This window comes from Haematobia irritans, chromosome 5, assembly GCF_050003625.1.
Source record: "Haematobia irritans isolate KBUSLIRL chromosome 5, ASM5000362v1, whole genome shotgun sequence".
Lineage (NCBI taxonomy): Eukaryota > Metazoa > Arthropoda > Insecta > Diptera > Muscidae > Haematobia > Haematobia irritans.
This window is the reverse complement of record NC_134401.1, coordinates 131624622-131646038: the sequence shown is the minus strand read 5'-3', so window position 1 is coordinate 131646038 and position 21417 is coordinate 131624622. Positions and strand designations below refer to the sequence as shown.

Genomic DNA, 21417 nt, shown 5'->3' with positions numbered 1-21417 from the left:
TGGTGTTAGTATATGATCTCTAATGACCATGCTAAAATTGGTCCACATCGGTGCATAGTTATATATAGCCCCCATATAAACCGATCACCAGATTTGACCTCCGGAGCCTCGTGGAAGACCAAAATTCATCTGATTCAGTTGATATTTGGTACGTGGTGTTAATATATGGCCTCAAACACCCATGCAAAAATTGGTCGAAATCGGTCCATAATTATATATAGCCCCCATATAAACTGATCCCCAGATTAGACCGCCGGAGCCCCTTGGAAGAGCAAAATTCATCCGATTCAGTTGAAATTTGGTACGTGATGTTAATATATGGTATCCAACAACCATGCAGGAATTAGTTCATATCAGTCCATAATTATATATAGCCCCCAATAAAAACCGATCCCCAGATTTGACCTCCGGTGCCTTTTGGAGAATCAAAATTCATCCGATCTGGTTGAAATTGGGTACGTGGTGGTAGTATATGATATTTAACAACCACGCCAAAAGTGGTCCATATTAGTCCATAATCATATATAGCCCCCATATAAACCGATCCCGGGAGTTGGTTTTTGAGCCTCTTGGAGGAGCAAATTTCATCCGAGTCAGTTGAAATTTTGCTAGTATAGGGCCATTAACAACCATGCCTAACTAGGTCCCTATCGGTCTATATTTATACATAGCCCTCAGATAAATCGATCCCCAATCACACAAAATTGGTCCATATCAAGTTCATAATTGTATATAGCCTCCATATAAGCGACACCCATATTTCATTTCTGGCTCCCTACGTACCGTTCAAAAGTCCATATCGATTCGTAATTATTTGTAGACTTACCTACGCATACCTTTTTTGTCTAATATATACCACGTATGGAATAGGATTAACTCACAATTTAGAAAACACAATTCGATTGTGGATGACAGTCTTTCGTAGAAGTTTCTACGCAATCCATGGTGGTGAGTACATAAGATTCGGCCTGCCGAACTTACGGCCATATATACCCTTCAGTTTTTTTGGTTCCAATTGACCCCTCTTTCCAAGCAATTGGAATTTTATACCGGTCATGGGACTGGTTGTATTTAGCCAATTGGTAGCCACTTCATGCATTTGTCTCTACACGGATGAAAAAGACTGTTTTTCATATGTTTGGCTATAAACATTTTATATTTGGAACACAAATTTTTAAACACAATATTTTTGAGTGCAAGCATATAATGTTCATAAACTAGCATAACATGTTTGGGACATATATGTTAATATGTTAAAACATATTATGTTTGGGACATAAAATGTTTTTAAATATAATATGCTTGGATGCAAACATATATTAATTTAGAAATAGCCTATAAACATATATGTGTTTAGTAGCTTGGAGCGCTATTTAACAGGGAGCGATATTGAATTAAGTTGGTGGTTGTTACTTCTTATTACAAAATTAACATTTTATTTTTCCTTGGGCAATTGATCAGCTACTTCTTTGATCCTTACAAACTGTGTGGTCCGCTGTTCGAATCCCCGTCCGGCAAAAGGTAAAATTAAAATAAAAAAAATCATACAATTTAATAATTTCTTCTACAATGTTTGTATTACAGAAAAAGGTGCTAAGAACTAAAAAATCTCGTGGAAGTGAGAATGATGTGGGGGAATATACCAATGGGCAGAAACAAAATTTTGAGCATTCAGGTCGAAAACCTATGTTGTTAGCACCTATATTACCTGTTTATTTTCATAATTCATTATGATTGTAAATATATAAATAAATAAATAAAATTTTGAGCACAATATTGTTTGGGAGAATTTTTTTTAAGCATATAATATTTTTGGGTGCAAAATGCTTCCAACATATTATATGTTCACATAATACCATATTGTTTTTTGGAAGACAACATTATTGAATTTGGATGCAAAAATACAAAATGTTTGGAACTTAGACTACCCAAACATATATTGTTTAGACCAATATGCTTTCAAACATATTATATATTGGAAGAGATCAAACATATAAATGTTTGGGCAATACCCAAAAATTTATATGCTTGAAGCAAAATATGTTTGGGAGTATATGTTACAGAAGCGATTTTTTGTGAGGGTGTATTTGAACTGGTTAATTGATGGGTTGAAAACAATCGGTTAAAGGATTGGTTTGTGGGTATCTATGTGGGGGTCAATTGACCCATCCTATGACAACCCCATGTTAATTTCACCGGTCACTTAACCAGTTAAAGGACCTGTACCGGCTATAAAGGACAGGTGAAACGACTGGTTTGGGACCAGTCCCAAGAACTGAAGGGTACTTTTTTTTCGTTATCTGTACATCTTATGGAAACATATCGTTGATTTACTTACGAAATAAAAATTTTGTAATAAAAGAATTTATTTTGTTATAACCGAACCCCTAACAAAAGAAAAACGTTTTCGGTGTGCGTTTTCCAAACGTTTTTTTTTTTCTTTCGTGTACTTTAATGAGTAATGAGTTAACCACCTGTGACATAAAATTGATGACAGTCTTAGTTTCTCTTGACCAATAAATGTCCATTTTCCTAATCACTCCTTCGATGAATTTCAAATTTGTTTTTTTAATCCCAAAATTCTATTATTTTATATTTCATAAAAAAAAAATATCTATTCATCAAATATTAAATCCAACACCCATATATTGATCGAATTATTGAAATTCCTTCAATATTTACCTCTCAGGTGTTAAATATTCCACGCTTGAGCTTGAGGTCAAAATGTCAAATAGCAGCCACACACCCATAAAATCAATTATAAATTGGTTAAATCATTCTTATTTAGGTGCTGCAAACATAGTCAATCTATTTTATTACCAAAATTGGAATGCGCCAAGGTTTTAATTATCACTTTGTCGGTCTAGTTTCTATGGCATCTAACACCCTTTGACTTCAAGGCGATTAAGCGAAAAATTGCATTCACCTGCAATAAATCACAAATGGTCATTAAAATGGCCTTAGGTAACAACTCCATTATACAAAAGAACTTGGCGGTATGTAAAAATAGTACAAAAAAATCTAAACTATGAAAAATGTTTAAATACCAAACAACAAAAAATAATTACTCAGCTCAAGAAAATTTTTAAAACCCTTAGGAGTGGCGAAAAACCGCTAAAGAAAATCCCTTTCACGGACTTCAAACTGAAATAATTGTTCTAGAAGAAATAAAAAAATATTCTAATAAAATTAAAATAACAAAATAAAAATAATTAAATTTACTTAAGGCTTATGCACATATATGTATAATCTAGGAAAAATCTGTAACAAATATAATTAATTTAAACTTCCATGAAATATGAGCATTATACCAAGGAAGCTTAAAAACTTGGACACCTGCCAAAAAAAACAAAAAAAAAAAAACTGTAACCAAAATATTTTTTATTTGTTTTACTACAATCGTATAGAGGAACTTGTAGCAATTGCTTTTTATGGGTGTTTATTTGAATTTCATATGCCTTATATAGTTTAACCTGCTACTACAAATGGTTGGCCAAAGTCTCTACTTTTTTTTTTTTTGTAAACAGTTGGCAAAATATTATTGGCATCGAATATGCTCAAATTGTGAATTGTTTCCTAATCTGCTTTGGGAGCGCCAGTCGAGTTGAGCTTAATACCGCTAAAATTTAAATTACAAATTTTCCATGTTGTAGCATAAAAATAAAAACAAAAAAATTGCTGACATACGGACACCTGTCTCTGCCACACTTTCTGGTCTATGAAGTGCAGATCGCTAATTTTTTGTAGCAATTTTATTACGAACTTTTTTGCATTGTAGTTTTGTATGATTGATAAACAAATGCTTAGAAGCGGAATTAAACTAAATCATAATTTTCAATTTAATCACGTTTTGTCGAATGCAAAACAAATAAAACAGACAACTTTTATTGGTATTACAAAGAGGGGAAGTAAAATATGAATGAACATTTTACTTCCCCATATTGCAATTGGAATGTTAAATGGTACTTTTTGGAACCAAAAGAGTAGAAAGTAAAATATTAAGTACGTTGTTTAATGTTATTTTTTAGTTTCATTTGAATTAATTTGATTTACATGTTTTTTTTTTTTAATTTAATTCATTTTTTTAATTTAATTAAATTTTTGTTGGTATTATTTTAGTTTCTCTTAACTTGATTTACTTTCATTTATTTATTTTTATTCAATTTAATACAATTCACTTAATTAATAATCAGTAGAATTTAATATAATTTTTTATTTATTTTAATTTAAAATTAATATAATAATTATTAAATATTTAATGTTATTGCAATTTTTGGTTTAATTTAAAATCACTAGCTTCAGATCATCTTAATTTCATTCAAATTAAAATTTTATTTAATTCATTTTCAAAAGAAAATGTTCATCTTGTCTAAGTTCCCAGTAAAATTTAGGGTAACATCAATCAACCTGATTTCAAATTCTAATTTTTGCTTGATTGACTTTCGTGGAAACTAGTAAATGACCGAACCCAATTTCCATATAATTTTCCAAAGAAATTTCTCTTTACCACATTTTGTTTTTGCTTATTGAAGAAATGTCCATATACAGAATAATGATCAATCCAATTTGTATTCTCTTCTTTTTCGACCCATTATTTATTTATTCTTGGTTTTTATATGTTTGAGTTTTTTTTTTTTTTTTGTTCAATTTTGTTTAAGCCAAATTGCAATTGAGAACAATTGACCAGAAAATTACAAAAGCCTAGACGAACAACGTCCAAACACCAACACTCTTTGTTGGTGAAAATCTGTTTGAGCTTGAATGCTACGCGCCTTTTGTTTGATGGTCAGACTGAAAAACTAAACGCATAACGGCACAATAGAAAATTGCAAATTTCCGTTAAAAAAAAACTGGAATTGGCAAAAATAGAAGAGAGAAAAACAAAATAATTGAAAACAATATGGTAAATAAATACAACAAATTTAAATACAAGAAATCAAAGAACAAAAGCACACCCAAATAAACAATTTTGTAAAAAAAAAATTAAACAGTGGTAGATGAATTAAATAAAACGCCGTTGAATCAATGACAAACGGCTATGATAGCAATAAATTCGTGTTGGAATTATTTAAAAAAAAACTTCTTATGCAATTTTCCATAGAAATTCCCTTATACAATTTTCTCTAAAAGTTTCCTGTGGAATTTTCCATAAAAATTATCTTATGCAATTTTTTAATAAAATTTCCTTATTAATAAAAAAAATCATTATAAAATTTTCTATAAAAATTTACTTGTGAAATTTTCTATAAAAATTCCCTATGAAACTTTATTTAGTTATGCAATGGTTAGCATGCCGGTCTTGCATACATAGATTCGTAGATTCAAGCCCAGTTTCGACGGAACACCAAAAAGGTTGTCATCGGGATATTTATTCCCGCTTAGCAAAGCTGGTGACATTTTTGAATTTTGCAAAAGCTTCTCTAAGTGGTTTTACCATAATATGAAACGCCTTTCGGACTCGGCCATAAGAAGGAAGTCCCTTGTCAATGAATCTTAGAATCGGGCAGTTCTCATTGATAAAAGAAAAGTTCACCACCTGTGGTATCACAATCAAATGAATATCGTCAGTGAGCCTGAGAATTCGGGCTTCCACATAATAATTTCATATGAAACTTCCTATAAAAATTCCCTATGAAATTTTCAAAAAAAAATCCTACGATAAAAAAGGCAACAATTTCTTTATGAAATTTTGTATAAAAATTTTTTTATGAAATTTCCTATTTCTTATGAGACTCCCTATCAAATTTTATTATAAAACTTTTATAAAAAGTTTAAATGTATTAAAATAAAAGTATAACTACCTTATGAAATTTTTTATAAAAATTTCGTTACGAATAATTTCCTCATGAATTTTTTATAAAAAAAATTCCTGATGAAATTATAAATGTTTCCTTATGGAATTTTCTATAAAAATCCCATTTCTTTACCAAAAAAAGCGTCGCCAAAAAAGTAATGAAAATGTTCTTTTTGGATCCGGAAGTGGTGCAAAATTGACGCAGAAGCAATTAATTTAACATGGGCTTGTCATAGGACGGAAGTCCTCCATTTCAACAGCCGTTGCACTGTATGTATCGCCAAGAAGGAGTAATCATAGACCAACCTTTTAGTATACGGATCGGCTTAGAATTAAATTCTGAGTGGATTTAGCGATGTCTGTCTGTCTGTCTGTCTTTTTGTCTGTCTGTCTGTCTGTCCGTCTGTCTGTCTGTTGATGTATCTTTGTGTGCAAAGTACAGCTCGCAGTTTTAGTCCGATTGTCCTAAAATTTGGTATAGGGTCCTGTTTCGGCTCAAAGACGATCCCTATTGATTTTGGAAATAATCGATTCAGATTTAGATATAGCTGCCATAGATATTTTTCACCGATCTAGTCATAATTGGCGTGTATATCAACCGATCCGTACATCCGAATATTTTATGAGTCTCGGAAAAACTTGCAAAATATCAGCCAAATCGGTTCAGATTTAGATATAGCTCCCATATATAGCTTTCGCCCGATTTACACTCAATTGCCCACAGAGGCCAATTTTTTGCTCCAAATTAGTTGACATTTTGCATAGGGAGTAGAATTAGCATTGTAGCTATGCGTGCCAAATTTGGTTGAAATCGGTCCAGATTTTTATGAAATTTTTTATAAAAAAAGTTCCTTCAGAAATTTCTTATAAAAAAATTTCCTTCAGAAATTTCTTATAAACAAATTTCCTTCAGAAATTTCTTATAAAAAACTTTCCTTATGTAACTTTTTTTATAAAAAATTTCCAATTTTCTATAAAAATTTCCTTATAAAATTTTCAATAATTCTTTATTCAATTTCCTTATAAAATTTTCTATAGAAAAAATAAATTTAAATTTTCTATAATTTTTTTTTTAATTTTTCTAGAAAAGTTCCATTATGAAAATGTTGTTGCAAAATTTCATTCGTATTTTCGTTTTTTTTCGGAGAATATTATACAATTTTCTAAAAAAGACCATTCACATATTAATGTGTTCTAACACGCTTTTGTTTACTCGTAAACTTCTCCTCATCCATTTTATTGTTTATCGCAAGTTAAATGCTTTGGGTATGAGGAACTCTTGTTTATGATTTATAGCGGATGCCACCATCAGAGGAGAGAGCTCACTTCTCGTACTTATGCTCAAAGTCAAAATGGCACGCATGCGCCACTTGACTTTTGCGCCCGTTGTGAGGCCAACACACTATAGCAAAACATTATTCACCGCATTTCATTATAGTCTTGTACACACATCATCATTCGCATTGTTCTTCCTCTACTTGGTGTATGGTTATTTTTTTTTTCAGACAATATGCTACTGGTTCTCATCGAGGCTGTTATCCATTCAGTTATTTAGTCAATCATTTGGAGTCATAATGCCAATCGAGAATGGAGGTTTTATTGGAAAATTTTCATTTATTTGAGATTATGAAATTTGTCCCAATATTTGAATATTTCCCTTGATTTTTGAGATTTCATTAGTGTAATACCCTAATTCATGATGAAGTTTTAATGACCTATGGTGGTCACCACCTTTGTAGCTTTTTTGTCTTTGCCATAGTAATGATTTGGTTTATATTTTTTATATTTGCTAAAGTTATTAATTTGGCAATTTTTTAAGCCTTTGGCAAAGTTAAGAAAATTTTCTCAGTTCATCATGGCTTTTAGCATTCGACAATCAGTTATGTCGTTTCCTTCGAATTTTTATGATAAATTTTTTAGGGGGAAAACGTGTTTGTCCCACAATGCAATGATTAAGTTACCAACCGCTAAAAGCCATGAACTTTGTGTTAAGCCATTGTCATATTTATCCACTTGACTGGTTAATTGGCCTTTCCGGAGTTCGTCCGCCAGTCAACCACTCAATCATTATAAATTTCGCTTTAGGCTTGGCCAAAAATAGATTTTCCCCTCTATAACCGCAAAGATGAATAAAGGAGAGTTTACAAAATATTTTTAGGAGAATGGTTTTTCATAAACTTTCTTTTTTTTAAATAAATTTTAAAATTTCCTAAACTGGAAGTTTTTACTAATAATCAATTTGTTTTTTCTTAAGTACTTCATTTCTAAGATACATTCAGAATTATGAGTGACGCAAATAAAAGATAATTGTGTATTTTTTTATTGGAATTCTCATGGTGTTAAATGTGTCATTCGATATATTTTCAATATCTCAAAAGATAAGTATGTCAATTAAATCGGTCACACCCTTTCACAGAGAGCAACACCAAAACGTGTTTCATAAGTAAAGCAAATTAAGGTGGTTGAACTGTGACAGGATAAATGACTGAATAAACCACACATATTTGTATGTGAAGAAATTTTATTACAAGTTTTAATATTACATCTATATTTAGAATTTAATTTTATTGAGGGAAAAACTTTCATAAGACAAGGCCGTATAAATATTATTTAATCATATTGTAAACATCTTTGAGTGAATTAAGAACTGAAGCTCGGACGATTTCAATTTTCTGGAGAAATATTTCCAAGCAAAATTTTACTATTATAGGCTAAAAGTGATCTCTAGCGATATAGTAAAATTGGTCTTAGTAGATTTCTCCCAAATATCGTTCTTGTTAGATTTTATTGACCATACAAGAAATCCAATCTGGTAAGTTGAAACGATGGAAACGTTATGTATTATGTAGTAGTATTTAGAAGAATCCAGTAAATTTTGTTTTTTAATTCTAAGACTTATCCAAGGTTGAAGAGAGAAATTCACCACATCAAAATTATTATTTTATTTTGCAAAAACATGTGTTTTTTTATTATTCCGCCTAACCTCTCTATGACATGGACCGTTTATTAAAAATTGTGCAGACAGAAGATAACATCAAAGGAGCCACCATGGAGCAACGACATGCTCACCTCGCATTCAATCCCACTTTCGACCGAATACCACTTTTGCAGCGGTGGATTATCCCCTTTCAGGAGTGCTGGTGGATTTTCTAAGTGTTTCCAACTTATTTAAGTAATGTGAAACACCGTTCAGACACGGCTATAAAAAGGAGGTCCCTTACCATTGAGTTAACCCTCTAATGCCCCAATTTTTTTGCCAGCTGATTAAATTTTCAATGTTATCGACACGAAAGCAAGAAAACTAAACAAGAAAAAGTTATACGGTGAAATTCAGTATATGCTGCAAAGCCTCTCGAACAGTTTAAACTAAGTTTTCTTTTTATTTTACCCATTTTTGTTATCTCAACCCTCTAAATCTCAAGCCCGCCTTTAGGCGGGCTTCATTTAATAAGGAAGCTTTTAGTAAAACGCACCTTAAGACAACAAAAATAGGCAAAATAAAAAGAAAACTTATTTGAAACTATTCAAGAGACTTTGTAGCATATGCTGAATTTTTCCGTATAAATTTTTCTTGCTTAGTTCTCTTGCTTTTGTGTCGTTAACATTGAAGATTTAATCAGCTGGCAAAAAAATTGGGGCATTGGAGGGTTAAGGTGTGTTTTACTAAAAGCTTCCATATTAAATGAAGCCCGCCAAAATGCGGGATTGCCCATTAGAGGGTTAATCATGCACACACATTTTTTTCTTATTCAATCACGAAATTAATTGATCGAATTAATTTTTTAATTGAAATGTCTTAGATCGCGGAAATTATAGTATCAATAAAAACAAGTAAGGAAAATCTAAATTCAGGCGGGGCCGACTATATTATACCCTGCACCACTTTGTAGATCTAAATTTTCGATACCATACCACATCCGTCAATTGTGTTGGGTGCTATATATAAAAGGTTTGTCCCAAATACATACGTTTTAATATCTCTCGATCTGGACAGAATTTGATAGACTTCTACAAATTCTATAGACTCAAAATTTAAGTCGGCTAATGCACTAGGGTGAAACGCAATGTTAGTAAAAAAAATATGGGAAAGATTTAAATCTGAAGCAATTTTAAGGAAACTTCACAAAAGTTTATTTATGATTTATCGCTGGATATATATGTATTTGAAGTTAAGGAAAATTAGTGTCAGTTTTACAACTTTTCGACTAAGCAGAGGCGATTTTACAAGGAAAATGTTCGTATTTTGACCATTTTTGTGGAAATCAGAAAAACATATATATGGGAGCTATATCTAAATCTGAACCGATTCCAACCAAATTTGGCACGCACAGCTACAATGCTAATTATACTCCCTGTGCAAAATTTCAACTAAATCGGAATAAAAAAATTGGCCTCTGTGGTTATATGAGTGTAAATCGGGTGAAAGCTATATATGGGACCTATATCTAAATCTGAACCGATTTCAATCAAATTTGGCACACTTGGCTACACTGCTAATTTTACTCCTAGTGCAAAATTTCAACCAACTTGGGCCAAAACTCTGGCTTCTAGGACCATATTAGTCCATATCTGGCGAAAGATATATATATGGGAGCTATATCTAAATCTGAACCGATTTCAATCAAATTGAGTACAATTACCTACACTACTAATTGTGCTCCTAGTGCAAAATTTCAACCAAATTGGGCCAAAACTCTGGCTTCTAGGAACATATTAGTCCATATCGGGCGAAAGATATATATGGGAGCTATATCTAAATCTGAACCGATTTTAATTAAATTTGGCAAACATGACTATACTACGCATTGTACTTCGTGTGCAAAATTTGAACCAAATTGAACCAAAACTCTGGCTTCTAGGACCATAATAGTCCATATCGGGAAAAAGATATATATGGGAGCTATATCTAAATCTGAACCAATTTCAATCAAATTTGGCACACATGACTATACTACAAATTGTACTCCTAGTGCCAAATTTCAACCAAATTGGGCCAAAACTCTGGCTTCTGGGGCCATATAAGTCCATATCGGGCGAAAGATATATATGGAAGCTATATCTAAATCTGAACCGATTTCAACCAAATTTGGCACGCATAGATACAATGCTAATTCCACTCCCTGTGCAAAATTTCAACTAAATCGGGGCAAAAAATTGGCCTCTGTGGTCATATGAGTGTAAATCGGGCGAACGGCATATATGGGAGATATATCTAAATCTGAACCGATTTCAATCAAATTTGGCACGCAATGCCAATTCTACTCCCTGTGCACAATTTCAATTAAATCGGAGTAAAAGATTGGCCACTGTGGTCATATGAGTGTAAATCGGGCGAAAGATATATATGGGAGCTATATCTAAATCTGAACCGATTTCAATCAAATTTGGCACACATGACTTACTACTAATTGTACTCCTAGTGCAAAATTTCAAACAAATTGGGCCAAAACTCTGGCTTCTGGGGCCATATAAGTGAAAGATATATATGGGAGCTATATCTAAATCTGAACCGATTTCTTCCAAAATCAATAGGGTTCTATTCTGACCCAAAAAAGGAACACGTGCCAAATTTGAAGGCGATTGGACTTATAGTGCGACCTAGACTTTGATCACAAAAATGTGTTCACAGACAGACGGACGGACGGACGGACGGACGGACAGACGGACATGGTTATATCGACTCAGGAAACCACCCTGAGCATTATTGCCAAAGACACCCTATGTCTACCTCGTCTCCTTCTGGGTGTTACAAACATATGAACTAACTTATAATACCCTGTTCCACAGTGTGGCGCAGGGTATTAACATTATTGAAAGTCAATTAAAAATTAATTGATCCAATTAAAAAAATTAATTGACACTATTAACTTTTGTGATTGATTTTTGTTTCAATAAAAAAAATTGTTGAATCATTTAATTTTTTAATTGAATATTTTTTAAAAATCATTTCAGACTTTAATTGGAAAAATTTTCGTGAATTTTTTTTTCTGTGGAATAAGGCCGACTAGTTATGAACTAGTCTAATGCGGTCTCGTTAGCTGTTCTTCGAGTAAAGATGTTGTAATCTTCAGAGAAAAGTTAAATCAACACAAATTGAAAGACGGATACCTACCAGCCTTTCTATTATTAAGACCTTATTGTTTGATGCAATAATTTTCTTAATTGGTTCAATAAAATATTTATTGGATCAATTAATTATTTAGAATTTTTCTACAGAGTTCAGCTAATATTATAATTTACTGGTTAAAAACAGTTGCAATTTAAATTGGTTAGAAATAAGAGCTATGAAAAATACAATGTAATAAACCAGTATACCTATTATACAAGAAATATATATAACATATTTTATAATCAAGGCATATGAATAATAAGGCAAAGTCAATTAAATATAGATTTATAAACTTCTTTTAGGCACAAACAAAAAAATTAAAATGATTTATGATATTACACCATAAGACTAACAAAATTCCTTTGTAATAACATCAACATTTTTATTCTTTTTCTATTCATTTATTTACAGAGCTTTGTCATATACATGCCCAGTTGTTAATGGGAGAATATTATAACACAAAAGGTAAGCTAATAAATATTTTTCAAAAATAAACAAAACAATCCACCAAACATATAAGAATTTCAAATATTTATAGTTTAACCACTTAACACTTTAATTTGCAGTGTTTTTTGTTGTTTGTTTTTTTTGCATTCAATATTCAAAAACTAAAAATTCTTTAACAAAAGAAATACGATTCACGCAAATATATATGTTAAATAAATGCTAAATTAATTTATACAAACAAACTTTTTATATCTATACCACAAACTATATGCCTTTTTTACGCAATTTAAACTAAGTTATTTAATTGATTTGAGTAGCCAAAAAACCAAACACCAGCACAAATCGAACACACACAAAACCAATCTCTCTGGTAATATAACAGAAGCATGTCACAGAGTCTCAGGTTAGTTGGTATAGCTGTTCTTTTTTTAAAAAAATGCAAATTTAAACAAATAATGGTAATAATATATTAGACATGTTTAAAGTTTATATAATCGTTTTGTATATGAGTTTGCCTTAGCTTTCATTCGCATTCGTTTACAGATGGCCAGAAAAATCACACCAACAATATTGAGTCCTACCACTTGTCTGGAAAAACTAGTTTTCTGTCTTTTTAGTTTCTGGTTTCCCGCACCTTTAAATCTCTTTCTTGCTGTTTCGATCTTATGGATTATTTTTCAATGGTGCTTTTGGTGAACTATCATAGTAAAGTTATAATCTTGAAATATAAACTAAACAAAAAATTATTGCATAATTTTACAAAGTGCTAAATATAAATAAAAGTGGCGCTAAGATAAACCGGGATAGAGTTCTACAATAAGCCTTTTGGGAGCCACCGTGGTGCAATGGTTAGCATGGTCGCCTTACATACACAAGGTCGTGGGTTCGATTCCTGCTTCGACCGAACACCAAAAAGTTGTTCAGCGGTGGATTATCCCACCTCAGTAATGCTGGTTACATTTCTGAGGGTTTCAAAACTTCTCTAAGTGGTTTCACTGCAATGTGGAACGCCGTTCGGACTCGGCTATAAAAAGGAGGTCCCTTGTCATTGAGCTCAGTGTTGCCAGTATTTTCCGAGCTCTTGTCCCCAAAATGGATCGCTTTTATCCCCAAAAATCCCCAATTTTATTTAAAATTCCCCATAAAAATCCCCAAGAAATTGTTGGCAAGTTAAGTAAACGAATAGACTCTGCTGTAGAAAATCCGTACAAAATTAACAAAAAAACCATCAGAGTTAATTATTGGTATAAAGAGTCATCGAGTCATCTTATGCAAATCCTCGCTCGAGAAATAAAAATGGAAGTTCGGTCAACATATAGTCAAGAAATAAAATTGACTTATCGAACAAAATGCGTTGCTGTTCCGATATGAACTCTACTCTGTATGTGCGGGATATGGGATACATGTTCAAAATCAGTGATGTACGCATATGAGTCCTTACGAAATAATTTCACAATAGTAAAAAATTTCTTAGGAAAAAGAGTAAATTGTAAAGAAGCTCTTGGGCCTCCCAAATAAATTCCGTGGAATAAAGAGGAGGAAAGTTTTTTATTTTTTTGAAAATCTCTGTACTTCTTTAAGCCTTTTTTTTAAGCATGTAAAGAATTTCATATAAACCATAGTTTTTACTGTGATAATTACTCGTATACTGAACAAATCACGAAAATTCCCCACAAAAATCCCCAAATTTGTGGAAATTCCCCACCAAATCCCCAAGTCCCCAACTCAAAAATTTTGTCCCCATCCACGAAAAAATATCCCCGATTTGGGGAAAAATCCCCAATACTGGCAACACTGATTGAGCTTAACATGGAATCGGGCAGCACTCAGTGATAAGAGAGAAGTTCACCAATGTGGTATCACAATGGACTGAATAGTCTAAGTGAGCCTGATACATGGGGCTGTCACCTAACCTAAGCCTAAGTAGAAAATCTTCGATAATTTTAAGAACGAAATAAAACAATTCATCAAAATTTTATTGCTACAGCGAATTTTGTCATCATTTCATTGGTATTGGAAATTTTGTCAACATTTCTTTGCTATAGGAAATTTTTAAATAATTTCATTTCCATAGCAATTTTGTCAAAATTTCATTTCTATAAGAAATTTTGTCAGAATTTCATTGCTAAAGGATATTTTGTCCAAATTTCATTGCAAAAGGAAATTTTGTCAAAATTTCTTTGTTACAGGAAATTTTTGTCAACATTTCTGGTTATAGGAAATTTTGTCAAAATTTCTTTGCTATAGAAAATTTTGCCAAAATTTCTTTACTGTAGAAAATTTTGTCAAAATTTCATTGCAAAAGGAAATTTTATCAAAATATCTTTGTTACAGGAAATTTTTGTCAACATTTCTAGGTTATAGGACATTTTGTCAAAATTTCTTTGCTATTGGAAATTTTGTCCAAATTTCTTTGCTATAGAAAATTTTGTCAAAATTTAATTTCTATAGGAAATTTAGTCAAAATTTCTACGTTATAGGAAATTTTTGTCAAAATTTCATTTCTATAGGAAATTTTGTCAAAATTTCATTTCTATAGGAAATTTAGTCAAAATTTTATTTCTATAGAAAGGTTTTGTCAAAATTTCTTTTCTGTAAATTTTTGTAAAAATGTCTTTATTATAGGAAATATGGTCAAAAATATATAATACTATTGAAAAATTTTGTAAAAATGTCTATGCTATAGAAAATATGGTCAAAATATTTTGTCATATGAAATTTTGTCAAAATTTCTTTGCTATAGGATATTTTGTAAAAATTGTATTTCTATAAGAAATTATTACAAACTTTCTTTGCTATAGTATATTTTGTTAAATTTTCTTTGCCATAGGAAATATTGTCGAAATTTCTTTGCTTTAAGAAATTTTGTCGAAATTTTGTCAAAATTTCTTTACTATAGGAAATGTGGTCAAAATATTCTGCAATCTAAAATTTTGTTAAAATTTCTTTGCTATAGAAAACTTTATTACATTTTCTTTGCCATAGGAAATATTGTCAAAATTTCTTTGATATGCGAAATTTTGTCAAAATTTGTTTGCTCTAGGAAATTTTGTCAAAATTTCATTTCTATAGGTAGCAAATTTTGTGAACATTTTCTTACTATATCAAATTTTGTCAAAATTTTCTTTCTATAGCAAATTTTGTCAAAATTTTTTTTTCTATAGGAAATTTTGTCAAAATTTTCTTTCTATAGGAAATTTTGTCAAAATTTTCTTTCTATAGGAAATTTTGTCAAAATTTTCCTTCTATAGGAAATTTTGTCAAAATTTTCTTTCTATAGGAAATTTTGTCAAAATTTCATTTCCATTAGGAAATTTTGTCAAAATTTCATTTCCATTAGGAAATTTTGTCAAAATTTCATTTCCATTAGGAAATTTTGTCAAAGTTTCATTTCTATAGGAAATTTTGTCAAAATTTCATTTCCATTAGGAAATTTTGTCAAAGTTTAATTTCTATAGGAAATTTTGTCAAAATTTCATTTCCATTAGGAAATTTTGTCAAAGTTTCATTTCTATAGGAAATTTTGTCAAAAATTCATTTCCATTAGGAAATTTTGTCAAAGTTTCATTTCTATAGAAAATTTTGTCAAAATTTCATTGCTATTGGAAATTTCATTTCTACAGGTAGCAAATTTTGTGAACATTATCTTACTATAGCAAATTATGTCGAAATTTCATTTATATAGGAAATTTTGAAATAATTTCATTTTCATAGCAAATTTTGTCAAAATTTCAAGGAAATTTTTGTCAAAATTTCATTTCTATAGGAAATTTTGTCAAAATTTTATTTTTATAGTAATGCTTTGTCAAAATTTCATTTCTATGGGAAATTTTGTCAAAATTTCATTTCTATAGGAAATTTTTTAAAAATGTCTTTGTTATAGGAAATTTTGTCAAAAATGTATTACTCTTGAAAAATTTTGTAAAAATGTCTATGCAATAGAAAATATGGTCAAAATATTTTCCAATGCGAAATTTTGTCAAAATTTCTATGTTACAGGAACTTATGTCAAGATTTCTTTGCTGTAGAAAATTTTGTCAAAATTACTTTGCTATAGGAAATTGTTTAAAAATTGTGTTTCTTTAAGAAATTATTACAAACTTTCTTTGCTATAGTAAATTTTGTAAAATTTTCTTTGCCACAGGAAATATTGTCGAAATTTCTTTGCTATGGGAAATGTTGTCAAAATTTCTTTACTATAGGAAATTTTTTCAAAATTTCTTTGCTATAGGAAATTTTGTCAAAATTTCTTTGCTATAAGAAATTATATCACAATTTCCTTGAGAAAGGAAATTTTATCAAACATTTCTTTACTATAGAATATTTTTTCAAAATTTCGTTGCTGTAGAATATTTTTCAAAATTTCTTTGCTATAGAATATTTTTCAAAATTTCTTTGCTATAGGAAATTTTATCAACATTTCTTTGTTATTGCAAATTTTGTCAACATTTCTTTTATATTGGAAATTTTGTCAAAATTTATTTTCTATAGGAAATTTTGTCAATATTTCTTCGCTAGTATAAATTTTTTTTTTCACAATTATGTTATATTCATATTTTCTCAAAATTTAAATAAGAAATTCTATCTCAAGGATATTTTGTTATAATTTCTTTGCTATAAAAATTTTGTAAAGATTTGGTTGCTATTGGAATTGTTTAAACATTTATTTGCTATAGGAAATTTTGTCGAAATTGTATTACTATTGAAAATTTTTTAAAAATGTTCTTTAATATGGGCAATTTTGTCAAGATTTCGTTGCTGTAGGAAATTTTGTCGAAATTTCTTTGCTACTAGAAATTTTGTCAAAATTTGTTTGATATAGGAAATTTTGTAAAAATTTTATTTTTTTTAGAAAATTATTACAAACTTTCTTTGTTATAGTAAATTTTGTTAAAATATCTTTGCTATAGAAAATTTTGTTAAGATTTCTGTGGTTAGACATTTTTTCAAAATTTCATTTCAACTAGAAATGTAATCAAAATTTCTTCGTTATAGGAAATCTTGTCTAAATTTCTTTGCTATGCGAAATTTTGTGAAATTCTTTGATATAGGAAATTTTGTTAAAATATCTTTGCTATAGAAAATTTTGTTAAAATTTTTGTGGTTAGACATTTTTTTGTCAAAATTTCATTTCTACAAGAAATTTTATCAAAATTTTTTCGCTAGAGGAAATTTTGTCAAAATTTCTTCGCTATAGAAAATTTTGCCAAAATACATCTAGTATAGAAAAATATTTCACAATTACAAGATTATTTTTTCTAATTATTGTTTTCTCTGTATGTATTTTCTCTGGGTTTTCAAAGTAATTTTTGAATGCGAATAAAACAAATATTGAATTATTCCATTATTTTTATTCACAATTACATTCAAATTTTCTCAAAATTAAAGTAGGAAATTCCATATCTAGGAAATTTTGTCATAATTTCTTTACTATTAGAAATTTTGTCGAAATTTGTTTGCTATAGGAAATTTTGTCAACATTTTATTTCTTTAGGAAATTTTCTTTGCTATAGGAATTTTTTAAAAAATTTTATTTCTTTAGGGAATTATTACAAACTTTCTTTGCTATAGCAAATTTTGTTAAATTGTCTGCCCTATAGGAAATATTGTCGAAATTTCTTTGCTATGGGAAATTTTATCAAAATTTCTTTGCTATAGGAAATTGTATCAAAATCTCTTGGATATAGGAAATTTTATTAAAATTTCTTTTCTATAGGAAACTTGGTTAAAATTTCGTTACTACCATAAAAATTTGTCCAAATTTATTTTCTGTAGAAATTTTTGTCCAAATTTAATTTCTGTAGGAAATTTAGTCAAATTTTTAATTTCTACAGGAAATTTTATAAAGTTTTTCAACAGATATTAGGCTTTGACTTTTTGTCACAACATTAAGACAATACAATAATTACCATTTGGAATAACTACTATAATTTATGGACATTTCAATTAGGAGCCGACACTTGTCTACGTCTCGTATAATTATCTCATTATTTCCACTGGTCATAAAAAAAGACCTTACGTTCCATGTCTGTGGGTGGATGATGGTGCCTTTTGTATGATTCGATAATGTTAAGACACCACATTTGATATCGTTGGTCTAACGAAATTTCCATAGATCTCTAATATGCAGATAGACAAAAGACAAGGTCGTTCTACAACTCTAAGCAATGATTTCTATTGCAATTGGCCTTTCCCTCCTCCAGTTATTGGTTACTGGTAGACAGACGACCATTCATTGTTTCATATCAAACCACATTTTCATGCCACACAAACCATATTTCATTCAATTTAGTATTGAATTCAAAAGCTAAGGTAGTAGAAGCAATAATGAAAACAAAAAAATGAAAATCAACAACAGCATGGAAACCATAAGATACATTGATTGTACACTGAAAAAAAAATGAGAGATGAATTAAAAAAAGCAAAGGAGAATCATCGGTTTTTAAATTGTTGAAATAATATTTATAACATTTATTTGAATTATATCTTTAAATCGAAAAAATGTCCTTGATATCCTACTACTCAATAGCAAATGGTATTAATTACTAAGGTAATATTTTTTATGAGACCCAAAAATATATATTTTTTTTATTTTACCAAAAAAAAAAAACATTAAATAAAAGAAAAAAACTTTTCTCCATGTGTAAATATCTTTGCCATTATGTTAGCTGTTATATAGTTAACGAACAATGAACAGTTAAAATTACCTTGAAATTGTAAATGCCCCACATGTCTGGAGGTAGTTAGGTTTCTTGCCGCTATAGCACCAAAGACACACTAACATCATCAAATGATGCAGCAGTTTAACAACACAAAAAAGACTCCAGAATATATTGGCAAAGATTTTGGGTTAAGGCATATTGCCTTACTTTTATTGGCATTTTGTATGGTGGCCATATCAAAAATGATATTAGCCCATTTGCATTCCTCTATAAATGAATGGAAAATTTTGATTGTCTTTGGATCTTGCAATGCGAAAAACCAGTTCGCAAGAAAATTGTGCAGCTGGTTTTGCCATTCATTCCTTCATTGATTTAAATAGACATTTGATGGTTAGGAATTTTCAAAGAGCAACAAAGACTTTGTATTTACTCAGCCTTATGTGGTGAGGCTGCCGTAAAAGATCTCAGGAACGCTCCCCTGTATTCCCTGCTATTTTTAAATAAATCGGTTCGGTTATGTAGATTTCAAAGACAAAGGCAACATAGACTTTGTATTTACTCAGACTTATGTGTTGAGGCTGCCGTAAAAGATCTCAGGAACGCTCCCTGTATTCCTTGCTATTTTTAAATAAATCGGTTCGGTTATATAGATTTTAAACCACGATGAGGACAAAACAAATTCCCAGACCTGATATTAAAAATTCTTTGTATTGAACTCGGATCAGTAAAAGCAGACCAAAAAAAAAACACTTTTTCCACCCACAAGCACTTATGGTGCGACCACACTGGGCAAATATTTCACAGAAATTTAAAAAAAAATTAGTCGACTTGGTTTTGAAAAAACAAATACCATAGCACAGAATTCTTGATAAGATTTCCTAAAACAAAGAAATTTGCCGAAAATTTCCTATGCAAATGAAATTTTGGTAATGTTTCCTATAACAATGAAATTTTAACAAAAATTTCCTATAGAAATTAAACTAAAAAAATTCTAGCAAAAATATCATGACCACGGCAAAGAAATTTTGACAAAATTTCCCACTGCAACGAAATTTTTACAAAATTTCCCACAGCAAAGAAATTGTGACAAATTTTCCCACAACAAAGAAATTTTGACAAAATGTCCTATAGCACAGAAATTTTGGCAATATGTCATGCAGCAAAGAAATTGTGACAAAATTTCCCACAACAAAGAAATTTTTACAAAATTTCCAATAGCAAAGAAATTGTGACAAATTTTCCCACAGCAAAGAAATTGTGACAAAATTTCCCACAACAAAGAAATGTTGACAAAATTTCCTATAGCAAACAAATTGTGACAAATTTTTCCACAGCAAAGAAATTGTGACAACATTTCCTACAGAAATTGCGACAAAATTTGCGATAGCAAAGAAATTTTTTACAAAATTTCCTCTAGAAACGAAATTGTTGCAATATTTCCTACAAAGAAAGAAATTTTGGCAATATTTTCCACAGCAAAAAAAATTGTGACAAAATTTCCCACGGCAAAGAAACTAAATAAAAATCCCACAGCAACGAAATTTCGACAAAATTTCCCACAGCAAAGAAATTTTGACAAAATTTCCTATAACACAGAAATTTTGGCAATATTTCACGCAGCAAAGAAATTGTGACAAATTTTCCCATAACAAAGAAATTTTGACAAAATTTCCAATAGCAAAGAAATTGTGACAAATTTTCCCACAGCAAAGAAATTGTGACAAAATTTCCTACCGCAAAGAAGTTGCGACAAAATTTCCTATAGTAAAGAAATTGTCACAATATTTCTTACAGCAAAGAAATTGTGACAAAATTTCCTAAAGCAAAGAAATTTAGACAAAATTTCCCATTGAAACGAAATTGTGGTAATATTTCCTACAGCAAAGAAATTTGGGCAATTTTTCCTACAGCAAAGAAATTGGGATAAAGTTTCCCACAGCAAAGAAATTGCGATAAAGTTTCCCACAGCAAAAAAATTGTGACAAAATTTCCCACAGCAAAGAAATTATGACAAATTTTCCCACAACAAAGAAATTTTGACAAAATTTCCTATAGCACATACATTTTGGTAATATTTCACGCAGCAAAGAAATTGTGACAAAATTTCCCACAACAAAGAAATTTTGACAAAATTTCCAATAGCAAAGAAATTGTGACAAATTTTCCCACAGTAAAGAAATTGTGACAAAATTTCCTACAGCAAAGAAGTTGCGATAAAATTTCCTATAGCAAAGAAATTGCAGCAATATTTCTTACAGCAATGAAATTGTGACAAAATTTCCCAAAGAAAGAAATTTTGACAAAATTTCTCAAAGCAAAGAAATTTTGACAAAATTTCCTATAGAAACGAAATTATTGCAATATTTCCTACAGCAACGAAATTGCGATAAAGTTTCCCACAGCAC

The 21417-nt window shown here is 30.1% G+C and overlaps 1 protein-coding gene across 1 annotated transcript in view; it reads left to right on the top strand.

The window, feature by feature from the left end:
• The window catches only part of conu (Rho GTPase-activating protein conundrum), a 372761-nt gene that overhangs the window by 245312 nt on the left and 106032 nt on the right, over positions 1 to 21417 (top strand). The window contains exon 4 of the mRNA XM_075313922.1: positions 12315 to 12368. The gene's annotated coding sequence lies outside the window, so the exon portion shown is untranslated. The remainder of the gene's footprint in view (positions 1 to 12314; positions 12369 to 21417) is intronic.